We start from the raw sequence: 12,657 nt of genomic DNA on the forward strand, positions 1-12,657 counted from the left end.
GAATTAACAATGAGAACATTAAATCAAAAGTGTTAATTAAACCTAGCTTCCAGGAATTAGAATACAGCTATGATCTTCATTAAGCAAAAGTGGCGAGAATGACGTCATACTCAATGTGATTTACATCCGACGGACAACACTGTTAAGTATCCCACCTTGCATCATGTTGTCGACACTTGCGGCAAGAATACACCATTTTGAAATTAAGACATCTTCTTATGATCGGCGTCGTTTGACCTGGACATCGAATATAGATATGGACATAAATTACGACACAGCAATCCCCTCCCCAATATTTTTTTTCCTTTATTTTGGTCTTTGTTCGAAGTTAATGAAGTCCTTTAAGACCCCATTATTACGATCGGTGCTCAACAATTCCATGTGTGATTAATCGCTTTTTGAGCGAAGTCAGAAACAATGACCTCCGGTATGAAAGCTATTCGCTTTTAGACAGAATAAATCATAAAAATGATTCTTCTTGGTGTTCTAAGGAATGTTCTTTTTTTCTTTAATTCCATTTTTTTATACACATTTTGAGCTGGGGTCGAATGCAACAGCCGGCCATCTGGGTACAAATATATAAACTTGAGGGGTAATCGGGCAGCTAGTTTTATGAATTTTCCCGGGAATGCTGTGATTTTGTGCCCTAATGACTTTTCCTTCGATTTCTTTTGCGAAATTGTTTTATTCTTTTTTTTTTGTTCCAGAAATTTTTCTTTCTTCAATACTACTCAGTTGCAAAGAAATCATAAAATAGCGCGTGCTGTATATTGCTTCCTCTTTTCAATAAATAAATACATATAATGTCATTAGTCACATTTTCATTTATAAATACAAATATTCAGACAGAATTTTAAATGACTAAGAACGCATCAAAAAATTATGCAATAAAAAAAAAGATAATCATTATAACAAACCAAAATTTATAATTTTAATGGATAATACCTTTTTGTATAATGATTATTATAGGGTTTAAGAAATTCTTATTTAAGGAATTAGCATAAATTTAAAGTTTTTTTTATTATTTTTTTTTATTTTTAATTAATTCCTATCAGATAAGAGAAAATTAATTCATTGCATTCTTAAATTTTGAAAGTAACGAATTACTTAGTGAAACTTTTCAAATAATTTTAGGAGCATTATAAAAGATAAAAAAAATTTGGATTAATTGTGATGCTATTTTTTCTCCTCTTTTATTTAGTCCACACACAATAAAATTTTAAGAATAGCGCAGGAGAAGGAATTTAGTTTTGCTTTCTGTTCCATTATTTTAATAACATTATTAGTTTATTTTTTGTTGAAAACAAATTTTTAAAAAATGTTGTACATAACAGGGGAATTTAGTTTTGCTTTCTGTTCCATTTTTTTAATAACATTATTAATTCATTTTTTGTCGAAAATAAATTTTAAAAAATGTTGTACATAACAGGGGTTGAATAAAAGTGGCGACAAACTTAAAAGAGAATCACCAGGATTAAAATTGCTTAAGAACTTATACCCAGAAATGTCGTCATAAGCTGCTAAGGGTGATTTCCCATTACGAACTGTTTCTTCATGTGTTTTCGAACAGGCTTTAATAGGGAAGTGCCAATAGCTGCGTAAGACATTTCTGGACCTGGGTTCCTACGCAATTTCAATATTGATGATGTGCTCTAACTCTCCGAGAAGTTGGTCTTAACATTTAAGCGATGTCTAACGTTATTAAACTTGTACATTTTGACAAAAAATAAATAAAGTCAAAATGCCATTTAAAAAATCTGTAGTCCTAGGAGCAAAACTAGTTCAGATTTGAAATCTCCAATACTAAGACAATACTACTAAAACTAAAAATTCGTTTTATCAACAATATTAATTAAAAAAATCCCCCCAAAAAGAAAAGAAAACAATACTCTACTTGACGAAATTTTCAACATGATTTTGAAGCAATGTTTCAAGCTTTTTCAAACACTAATATTAAAAAGTAGAATATTTAGGGTTATAATTGTTCATTTTTTAATGGTAATGTATATGGTTTATAAAATAGATATGGTTAACTTGGCAAAGGCTGGGCGATATTGTTGTTCAAACCAATACATGATTTCTGACATCATATAGATGTATAGTCACCGATATTCTGCCTCTATAAGTTTCAGATCTACTTATCTGCATCCGTTATAGGTAGTTTTCAGTACAGATGCTTGGTAGACTATTGTTCTGCCTGATTGCTGCGAACAAAATTGCTTACAGATTGTTTTAATTTTACCACACACGTGCAACAATTTGGCCCTTTATGTATTCAGGAGTTATTTTTCTTCTAACTACTCAAAACATTTTCGCAATTTTGGAAAAAAAAAAAAAAACCCAGACAGATAGATAGTAAAAAAAAATTTTTTTTTCTTCAAATAAATAAATTTCCTTTTATTGTATAAAATGGTCACCTGCCACTGATTAAGACATTTAAACCAACCCTATAAACGTTCCATATTTTTTAAAACTATTAAATAGATGAGGGTAAAATATTCATCCGGGTATTAAATACTACTTAACATTAAACTCTACATCTGTTACGGGTAGTTTTCAGTACAAATGCCTAGTAGATCATTGTTTCACCTGATTGCAGAGAACAAAATTGGGCCAAACTTGCTTCCAAATTATTTTAATTTTACCGCAAGCGTGCAATAATTTTGCCCGTTACATATTCAAGAGTTACTTTTTTTGCAACTCAGACTGTATCAAATGAGAAGAAAAAACACAAAAAGTACTTTTTTAATAAACTTCCCCCTTTTTGCTCCCATTGTGTAACATGCTCACCTGCCATTGATTAAGACATCTAAACCAATCAAACCAAACCACCCAGTCACGTTTAATTCATTTTAGAACACACGTGTTTTTCTATAATAATACCCAATTACACTGTTACTTTTTGAACGTATTGTTTGGGATAGAACGAAAAGATGAAGGGGGAAGGAATGTTTTTCTAATGATCGCTACCCACTGCCTAAAATATTCTAGTAGTGCCATCAACTTCTTCACCAGATGCATCAAACTTAGCATAACTCGCTCCGAGTGCCGCAAGGAAAATTCAGTCAACGAAAAAGAGTAGTTCTTGGCAAGTTATTATAATAAGGTGCCTTTACCTTGGGGGTCAAATGATAAGTTATAAGAACTGATGATTTACAGCTACAGATCGAGTGCTTTTAACGCTTTCACAGACGGATACTAATGAGATACTTTTATTTTCCCATGACAGCTATTGAAGGGAAAAAAAGGGATAGCTCAGATATAAAACTGAAGAGTAAAACAAATAATTTTCATATTATTGTAAAGTTACAGTACTATTACTGAATAAAAATTATTAACAGTTCAGTCGTCATCATCATCAGTTCTGAAAAAATACTTAAAATTATTAATTTAGAACTGATGATTTAGAGCTAGTAAATAAGTGGTTTTAAAGCTGTCACAGACGGATACTAATGAGATACTTTTATTTTCCCATGACAGCTATTGAAGGGGGGAAAAGGGATAGCTCAGATATAAAACTGAAGAGTAAAACAAATAATTTTCATATTATTGTAAAGTTACAGTACTATTACTAAATAAAAATTATTAACAGTTCAGTCGTCATCATCATCAGTTCTAAAATAATAATTTAAATTATTATTTTAGAACTGATGATTTAGAGCAAGTGAAAGATTGCTTTTAACGCTGCCGCAGACGAATATTGAGATATTTTTAATTTCCCATGAGAGCTATTAGAGGAAAAAAGAGATATCTCAGATATAAAGCTGAAATTCAAGACAAATAGTTTTTTTTTTTCCCTGTAATTTCATATTGCTGCAAAGTTACTGCACTATTAGTGAATAAAAATTCATAACTAACAATGTTACTGAATTGTTTTTATGTTACATGCTGTAAATAATAATAATAAATAATGCTGTAAATGCTAAATTATAATAAGGAGTGAGACAAGCTATTTGCTGCTCCGATTTCATGTTTCAAACATATAATTACTGAAGAAAAAAAAACAACGTAAATAAGCTAAGTACGCCCTATCCTCATTTGGACATATAAATATTGAATAAGATTTAGTTATAACAAAATCAGATTCGTATTTTTTTTGTAAAGAAATTAAATAAATAATGAATAAAATATTTGAATTATACAGTGGAACCCCGATTTTACGTTGTCCGTTTCGTACGTTATCCCGCTTCTTACGTCATTTTCTGCTGATCCGTGAAAATTGCCTATACCGATTATGTTAAAAAATCCCAGATTTTGCGTTACCCCTTTTATGAAAATCCCGCTTGATGCGTTTTTCTACAAACAGATAAAAAAATTTTTTTATTCTATTCAAAATGGTTTTACTCATTTCTCCGTGCTAGCATACCAAATGAGATTTTCAGTCGGTTTTGTTTGAGTTTGAAAGCTATATCATTTTTTCTCATTTTCGAAACTTCAGTCATCGTGTTCTTTTCTCAAAAGAAGATGTCGAAACGAAAATGCTTTTCTCTGGCCGAAAAGGCTGAAATCGTCGAAAAAGCTGAAGAATTTCATGGCTATTCTTTGCTAATCTTGCTAATTCTTTGGGTATTGCTTATTCAAATTTGCAAATGATTTTAAAGCAAGAAGCTTCAGTAGATCTAAACGCTGAAAAACTCGGAAAATATGCCAAGAGAAAAACCCTTAAAACAGCTCCGTATAATGAGTTAGAAAAAATCTTAATAAACTGGCTCAAGGAAGCCAGAGCAGCAAAGATTCCTATAAATTGATCCATCCTGAGAGAAAAGGCGCTTGAAATTGCTGAAAAGGCTTAAACTCCATGGCTTCAGTGCATCAAATGGCTGGATCGATTGATTAAAAAAAAGGAACAATTTATGCTTCAAATCTATCTGTTGTGAATCCGATAGTGTGGATATGACAACTGTGCAACAGTGGAAAGAAGAAACTCTGCCAAATTTATTAAGGGGCTATAATCCAAGTGACATATTTAATGCGGACGAAACGGGATTGTTTTTCACCCTATTGCCGAACAAGACATTGACAATTAAAGGTGAAAATTGTCATGGAGGAAAGCTTTCAAAAATGCGCTTTACTGTTCTGCTCTGTGCAAATGCCGATGGAAGCCAAAATTTAACGCCTCTTGTGATCGGTAGAGCAGAGAAACCACTGTGTTTCAAAAATATCAAAAGTTTTCCTACCGATTATGCTTGGATGACGCAAGCATTATTTAAAAATTTTCTTCGAAAACTGGATAAGAAAATGAGTTTTCAAAAGCGCAACATAATTTTATTCCTAGACCAATGCACTGCTCATTTAATCCTTAAATTGAAAAACGTGCGAATAGAGTTTTTTCCAGCTAACTGTACGAGCAAACTTCAACCACTGGATTTAGGAATTTTACGATCATTTAAAGAGAGTTACCGGAAGCAACTGGTATAGAAAATCTCTGTTTCTTGATTCTGGTGACTTTCAGGATGCTTCTAAGGCAAAAATTCATGTTCTTGAGGTTCTTAATTTGATATCTTCAGCTTGGGACAGTGTCGTCCGAAAGTGCATTATCAATGGATTCAATAAAGCAGGATTTTCAATATCGGAGGAGGAGGGCGCTGTTACTTTCGAGGAAGAAGGGGAAGGTAATGTGTCTGAAGTTGAGGATCTACGGGAAGTCGATGATGCATACATCGACTGTGAGACAGATATCATTACTTCAGAAATCCCTTCCATAAGTGATTTAATGCCTGATTCCGACGATAATGCTGATGACGATGAAGATGAAATGACAGAAGACGTGCCAACAGCTGATCAAGCGATACAAAGCATTAAAACTCTAAAACAATTTTTACTTGCAAATGTAAATCAAGAAGCAAATTTGCAAAAAATTTTTAGTATTGAACGAGTTGTATACGAAATTGTAGCTAAAAACGAAATCCAAGTAAAGATTACTCATTTTTCCATTAATTTGACTGGTAAGTGTCAATTTTTAAAAATGTGCATAGATCTTTCTTAACCCCGATTTTACGTTATTCCGCTTCGAGCGTTTTTTATCGCTAGTCCGACAGAAAACGTAAAATCGGGGTTTCACTGTATAACGAGATAATGACTTTCGTTATTTTAGCTAAAAAAATTTAAGACGAAAATAATATATTTTATGAAATTATATTTAATAATGAAAAACATTTCAGTTAGTGTAGTTTGTCACATAAGTATTTTGAACACAGTATTCAGGGTTTCCACAACCTGGAAAAAATAAATTAGTGGTAGCTAAGATTTTTCAAGACTTCCGAAAAAAGCTTAAATTTCGCTTTGATGTATTCCCGAGGTATTTTTTTTTGAACACATATAAATTTATATTAAATTAAAAATTTATTGTAGCTTAAAACATTTAGATTTATCTCAATTTTGTTACCACTTAAAAATATTTTACAGACGGTGGGGACCCCGCCGTAATCTTTCTTCAAGACTTGTGGTGCCATCTAGTACAGCAACAATGAACTTTTATTTTTATATCCATCTTTTTTTTTTTTTTTAAAGCTTGACAAATATAAATCAATTACTTATGTGTGTGGTCTATTATAATACGTTATTATAATTTATTGCAAAATCAAATTGATCTGTGAAAATAGATAGGAAACATGACACAACTTAGTTACTTAATTTGTTTCATTAACTTCGAAAACAATGAATCGTTTTAAATTTTATATATTCAAGACTTATTTCTCAATTTGGTTAAAATACGAAGGAAAAAAAAATTCGGTTGCTCAAAAATATTCTAAAAAAGAAACCATTATTAGAAAGCAATGTACTTTATTTTTTAATTGCTGCAAAGGATGTTTCTTCAAAACATCATTTGATTGTACTATTTTGTCCAAATAAGAATAAAACGAAATATATTATGCCCATTTTGTAAAAATCGCAACGCCAAAATATTGTTTACTCAGTTTTCATTTGGAAATCTTCAAAAAGTCTTAATAACTCACTAAATATTCAAGCTACTTGTTCATAAGTCCAAATACTTCTCCTCATCAAGTTAATAAATAAAGTTAAACGTTAAAGCTTAACTTAAGAGTTTAAGGCACTTAGTTAAGGCTTATTACTTTCCTTGGGGAAACAGCTTCGGAAATAATTTCGAATAAGTTTAATATCAAAATTTATTTTTAAAAATTTTGATGCTCAACATTTTGATTTACACAACCGTATTGTTATGGGGAAGAAAAAAATGATTCTTTCAAGTACCCATACCATCTAAACAACAAGAATCAATTCTCAACACTTAATTCGAAACTTTTGTTTCTGAAAACACGAAAACTCAATATTTAGGAAAACAATATCTATTTTTAACGCCTACGAGAAAAGATTACATACCATTACATTAAGTACCGAAATCGCACACACACACGGCCCGTTATCGGTAATTCTGACGAAAGGGCGATGCGATAGGGTCCACCTAAGCCCTCAGGATACCCCTCTCCGTGACTCACGTTTATCTCTTTCCGTGAATATGTTCCCTCACGATCAATTTATTTTGCCCTTTTGTAGCACAGTCCTATCTCCTTACGCATAGAAACGTAATGCGAATTTTTTTTTTCTTCACCAAAAGAATGAGATAGTATCGCCAACTTTGGCGACGCCTAAGACAGTATTCCTTCTCATCGAAGTAAAAACCGATGCACTTGCAAGATAGAGAGTTTTCGCGCAGTCCACGATTTTGGCCCTTGAAGGATCTTTTCTAATCTATTTTTCATATCAGCATAGTCTGGATTATATAGGAAGAGGTTTTTCTTTTCAAAGAAGAAATGGTTTGAGAGAAAGAAAAATATCACCAGCTGAAAGGATTAAGTATAAAAACGGCTTGCCTAGATAGTAAATATGCAGCTTCTTTTGATGGATGGTAAATTCCATTAACGCTGTTTAAAATTATAGCGTGCTGCATATTATTTTTTACCCAGTTTAAATGCGTTAAAGATAGTCTAGATGTAGGTTCTTATCTAAAAAAGTATAAGTAAAAAGAGAAGAAAATGTTAATAATTTAGATAAATTATATTGCAGAAAGAAAAAAATTACGGAAAATTTATAAGAATTAAAAAAAAAAAAAAACGGCTTGAGCAATGTCGTAATAAGCCACAACTAACTGATCTTTAGATTAATTTCTAAATAGTTGCTTTGCAAGTTACCGAAATCTTGACGAGATGTAAATACAATTTTCAGAACATTTATTTGCCAACATGGAAATTATAATGCTTCTCACCAAAACACGCATTTTTGAAAAACTGTCCTATCAATATATAGGCTCCCACCTTTCATATACAAAATTCATAAAATATTCAAGGTCAATGCCACATCAAATTGATCCTCAGAATTATATCTGATCAATGCCACACCAAATTGATCCTCAGAATTATATCTATTTGGATACTTTTAAGAGTTGTTCCGCGAGATATCAGCACAATACACAGAAGCATCTCATTGCCTACGTAGAAATGTTTCTCATCAAAAACATTCCCCGAAAATCTTTTTGAAATTGTGCTTAATCATTTTATTTCCTCAAATCACTCATATATATTTTATTCCTTCCCTGAGCCTGTCATATAATATTCAAGCTCTAATTTATTTAATAGCTTTAATAATATTTAGGCGTATGACTTTAATTATTTATATTTGAACAAGTGTTAAAGTATTTAGGTGGAAAACATAGAAAAAATGCAGGAACATTGAATAAAATTTTTGTAAATAAAGTAAATTGTATTTTTAAACAAATATGTATACTTTAATAAAGCATAAATTGCTTAAAAATTTTGTTTGTTGTGTGAAAAACATCTTTACTTTTAAATTTAAGCATTTAATTAAACCTTATTATCGATGGAGGAATATTTATTTGTCTAAGGAATTGCATGGATAATAAATAAAAGTGTACAGCTTTCGGCAACTTGTTTAGAAAAAAGTTAAGTTCAAATAATGGTGTTTTAACGCTTATTCAACAACTTTAAAGCTGTTGGGAAAAAATGCTACTTTTAATACAGTACGAAAGGGTTTCTGTTAAAAAAAATACATTGTTTTAAAAACTAATTATTCAAATAATGAAGAGGTAATTTATTGCTGTGAAGTAATTCTAGAAATATACCATTGCTTATTATTTCATTTTAGCTAAAATTAAATAATGAGCAGCAGGACCTAATACAATCTAATCTAATCTAATCTAGGAGGTTGTTCGGGGTGCCTGAGGCCGGAACGGCCCTTTACCCCTTCATCTTGTGATGATGTCTATGAGGTTATTCCTTGTGGTTGGAATGAGGATGAGATGGTATTAGTAAGATGAGGCTACATCAGTGGAGATGGGCTTGAGTTGAGGCTTGAGAGTCATCATTGTGATGGGGAGACCCCATTCAAAAGAGATTGAAGTAGGCTTGTGACTTCCTGATTCTTGAGGAGCTCCTGCAGTTCTTTTACTAGTGAGACCAGGCGATGAGCTGTGGATGCAGGTGTGTCCTTGGATTGTTGGTTTTTTCCACTGGGGCGGGCCTCGCACCCAGTGAAATTGGAGGTGTGGTTCCCGGCGCAGTTGCAGCATTTGGCGGGAGTATTTCTGTCTTTTTCACATTGGTAGGAGTAGTGGTAGTCTGCACATTTCATGCATCTCGGCTTATTGGCACAGGAGCGCTGAGTATGTCCGTAGCTTTGACATCTAAAGCACTGGATGGGCCGGCGGCCGCCACGAAATTTCTCGGTAGAGATGGGGATCTGCAAGATACTCTGGATGGAATGAGCTTTCTGCTGATTGGCCAATGGAGTAATGACGAGAAAAAGGGGGAGGAGCCTATAGGCTCCACCCACCCTCTTCTTGAACTGGATAATCCTATGTGAGGTGATGCCTGATTTCTCTATTTCTAGAGAAATATCCTCTATTTTGAAGTCGACTGGAAGCCCTCGGATGAGAATCTTAGCAGACTTGGGTGGTTGTTCTTCCTTGGGTTCCAAAGCAGTGTCAGTAGAAGGCTCAGGCACTGGGAGGGATTCAGGAGTGGAAGGGCTGTTAGTAGTCTTTGTGGTGATTCCATGAGTTTGCTTCTTCCTCTTCCTTTTCCTCCTCTTGGCAGGCTGTTCTATCTGGTTATGAGTCTGGGGCTCAGTTTCTGAGGCCGAGGCCTCTTCGCTAAGCTCCAAGTTGTTTTCCGGTACTGAAGAGTTCATTTCGGAAGTAGTTTCTATCTCTGAGGATTCCTTCGGCTTATCTGGTTGGTTCAGCGTGACTGTTTCCATAGGCATGATTTCCTTATCAGACTCCTCAGGGAATAGTTCTTTTCTTCTGATGTTGAGAGCTTTCACGTTAAATTCGAACATTAAGGATGGTTTTTCTCCTTTTTCTATTTGCCGTTTCAATAATCTTTCAATGATCTCAATTTGTCTATCAATGATTTCTTTAGTGAGGCACTGATTAGCAAATCCAGAGCAGAACTCCAATCGTTCTTCGTCAGTTTCCAGCTTAGCAAATAATTCGCTACGATCGGGTCGCTGCGCGGGCCTTTCGGTCCGCCGCTTCCCACCTCGGGAAAAACGTTGATAAGACATGATGCGCACAGAGCTAGTTTCAACACAACCGCACTCTGCAGAGGCTTGGGTCGAACTGGGTGAGACCTAATACAAAAAAAAAAAAAAAAAAAAAAAAAAAATTTATACAATGAGCCTGCAATTGACGTCATCAATCTTGGTCGATTCAGTAGCCAATCAGGTACGACACATATCCATGACGTCGCTTACAGGTATCGAATTAAATCTGATTTAAATCATATGGTTAGGATTAATCACTTCTTGAGATGCAAGCACTCAATTATACTGTTTCAAATTAAAAAGTTGATTTACCATGTGATTTGCTAACTTTACTTTGTAATTAATAAAACGCAACACAGAAAAATAAATTTTTAATTAAAATTTAATTATTTTTTCTTCAGATCATTAAAAGTAAAAAAAAAACTAAAAAATATAAAAAAATAAAAATAAAAAACTATTCGAATGGAATAAGACCGTAAGACATTTTCAAATAACAATTTTATTTTTCGCAATACTTAAGAGATTAATATTCACCAAACAAGATTTTGTGAGCTATACAGAAACAAATTATGCATTAGGAAACAGAAAAGTAAGTTAAGTAAGTTATCCTGTACTAATTGCTAAGGAAGAATAACTTCTTTGCGAAGTGCAATCTGCATCATTTCTAAATGGACCCATGTCTGCATCAGCAAAATGTTTCCTGCCTGCTCTTCAAATCTAAGAAAACAAAAGAATTTTTCCGGGTCGCTAAATGAGCACTTAACTCCTTGTTTTGGCCATTTTCTGCAAAGCATGCAGATTGTAAAACTCCTTCATCAACCAAAAAGGGTTTAATTAACTGTTTCAGGACTATTTCTCTCTTGTAAAAACGTGCCACAAAACAATAGAATGCATAAATATAATATAAGCATTTTTTTTAGCTAGCTAATCATCGGAAAATGTCTTAACTTGCAAATGTTAAATGAAATAGAATTGCTAAGCTAACACTGCAATTAGCATTTCCTGTGCCGTATATGAACTTAATTCTTATTTAGCTAGTTTAAACAGTTAAATGAAAACATCATTAATTTTAAAACACAAAAACAGCTACTTTTTACATTTAGGAAAATTTAAGAATTTTCAGAAATAGTAAATTAATAGTTACTTCATGGTATGTCAGAGAAACGAATAATCTCATGGTTCTGAAATTAATAATTGCCCATAAAAGGAATAACAGGTAATGGCGAACAGTTATGATTTAATTTTAATAAGTATGTTTAAAGTTGACAAAAAGAATCATAATTTATAACTAAGATTAAATAAAAAAGAATAAAGTTTTTAAACTTTTAAATTTATACTCTAAATAATTTTAATGAACAATAGATTTTATCGGAATAATTGGTGTATAAGAAAAAATTAATGAAATCGAATTATGTATTAAATTAGTATGCATAATGTATGCAAAGAATAACCTAAAATTTGCTGCCTTGTCTCAGTATTTTTCAACTATCATTAGGTGTTGCGTGCATGCGTATTAAATTTTAATCTCATTTTCTAACTAACTCAAAAAAACAAACAAATTTAACATCAAACAATGGTACTAAATTTAATAACAACAAACATAAATCCAAAAATTAAAAAGTTTCGCTGAAACAGTTTCAGAATTACCTAAACAGTTACCTCTTACTATTACTTTTACTAAGTCTCTCTTTTTTTTCCTAAGAGGAAATAAAACGATTTATCTACAAATTGGAGAAATAATTGATAAGTATTCCAAACGCAACGAGTTTCCAGCTTCAACATCACTTCCTTTCGCCTAATTGAATTTTTTTCAGCCTTGCTCTTTGATTTTAATTTTCCATTTCTATTCCGATAGCCACCAACGATAAATTAGGCTTAATCCCCAAAGATATTCCAATTTGCAAACAATCGAACAAACGATTCTTATCGCGGACCATTTCGTATTCTGAAGAGACAATTGCAAAATGGTGCTGTCGCCAACGGTGAAGCATTGCTTACAAGTTCCACGAGACTTTTTGAAAAATGGCGACGTCTTTTAACATGCTCCAAGAATTCGTGAAAGTCATATTTCCAACCCCCATTTCAACAAGAGGTTCTCTTTTCAGAATGGGCCTTTTAGTGAGCCGTTCATCACTG

The 12,657-nt window shown here is 32.7% G+C and overlaps 1 protein-coding gene and 1 long non-coding RNA gene across 5 annotated transcripts in view; one reads left to right on the forward strand and one right to left on the reverse strand.

Moving 5' to 3' along the window:
• LOC147808208 (uncharacterized) overlaps positions 1–12,657 on the forward strand; it is a 306,815-nt gene that overhangs the window by 73,118 nt on the left and 221,040 nt on the right. The window lies entirely within an intron of this gene.
• LOC107454132 (toll-like receptor Tollo) overlaps positions 1–12,657 on the reverse strand; it is a 201,647-nt gene that overhangs the window by 39,618 nt on the left and 149,372 nt on the right. Inside the window, exon 1 of one of the 4 annotated variants that reach the window (XM_016071203.4) lies at positions 7,342–7,472. The exons of the other annotated variants lie outside the window; for them this stretch is intronic. The gene's annotated coding sequence lies outside the window, so the exon portion shown is untranslated. Of the gene's footprint in view, positions 1–7,341; positions 7,473–12,657 lie in introns of those variants that run through there. 4 annotated transcript variants of the gene reach the window in all.

The sequence above is a fragment of the Parasteatoda tepidariorum genome, chromosome 6, assembly GCF_982258835.1.
Source record: "Parasteatoda tepidariorum strain Cologne lab strain chromosome 6, Ptep-v5.0, whole genome shotgun sequence".
Lineage (NCBI taxonomy): Eukaryota > Metazoa > Arthropoda > Arachnida > Araneae > Theridiidae > Parasteatoda > Parasteatoda tepidariorum.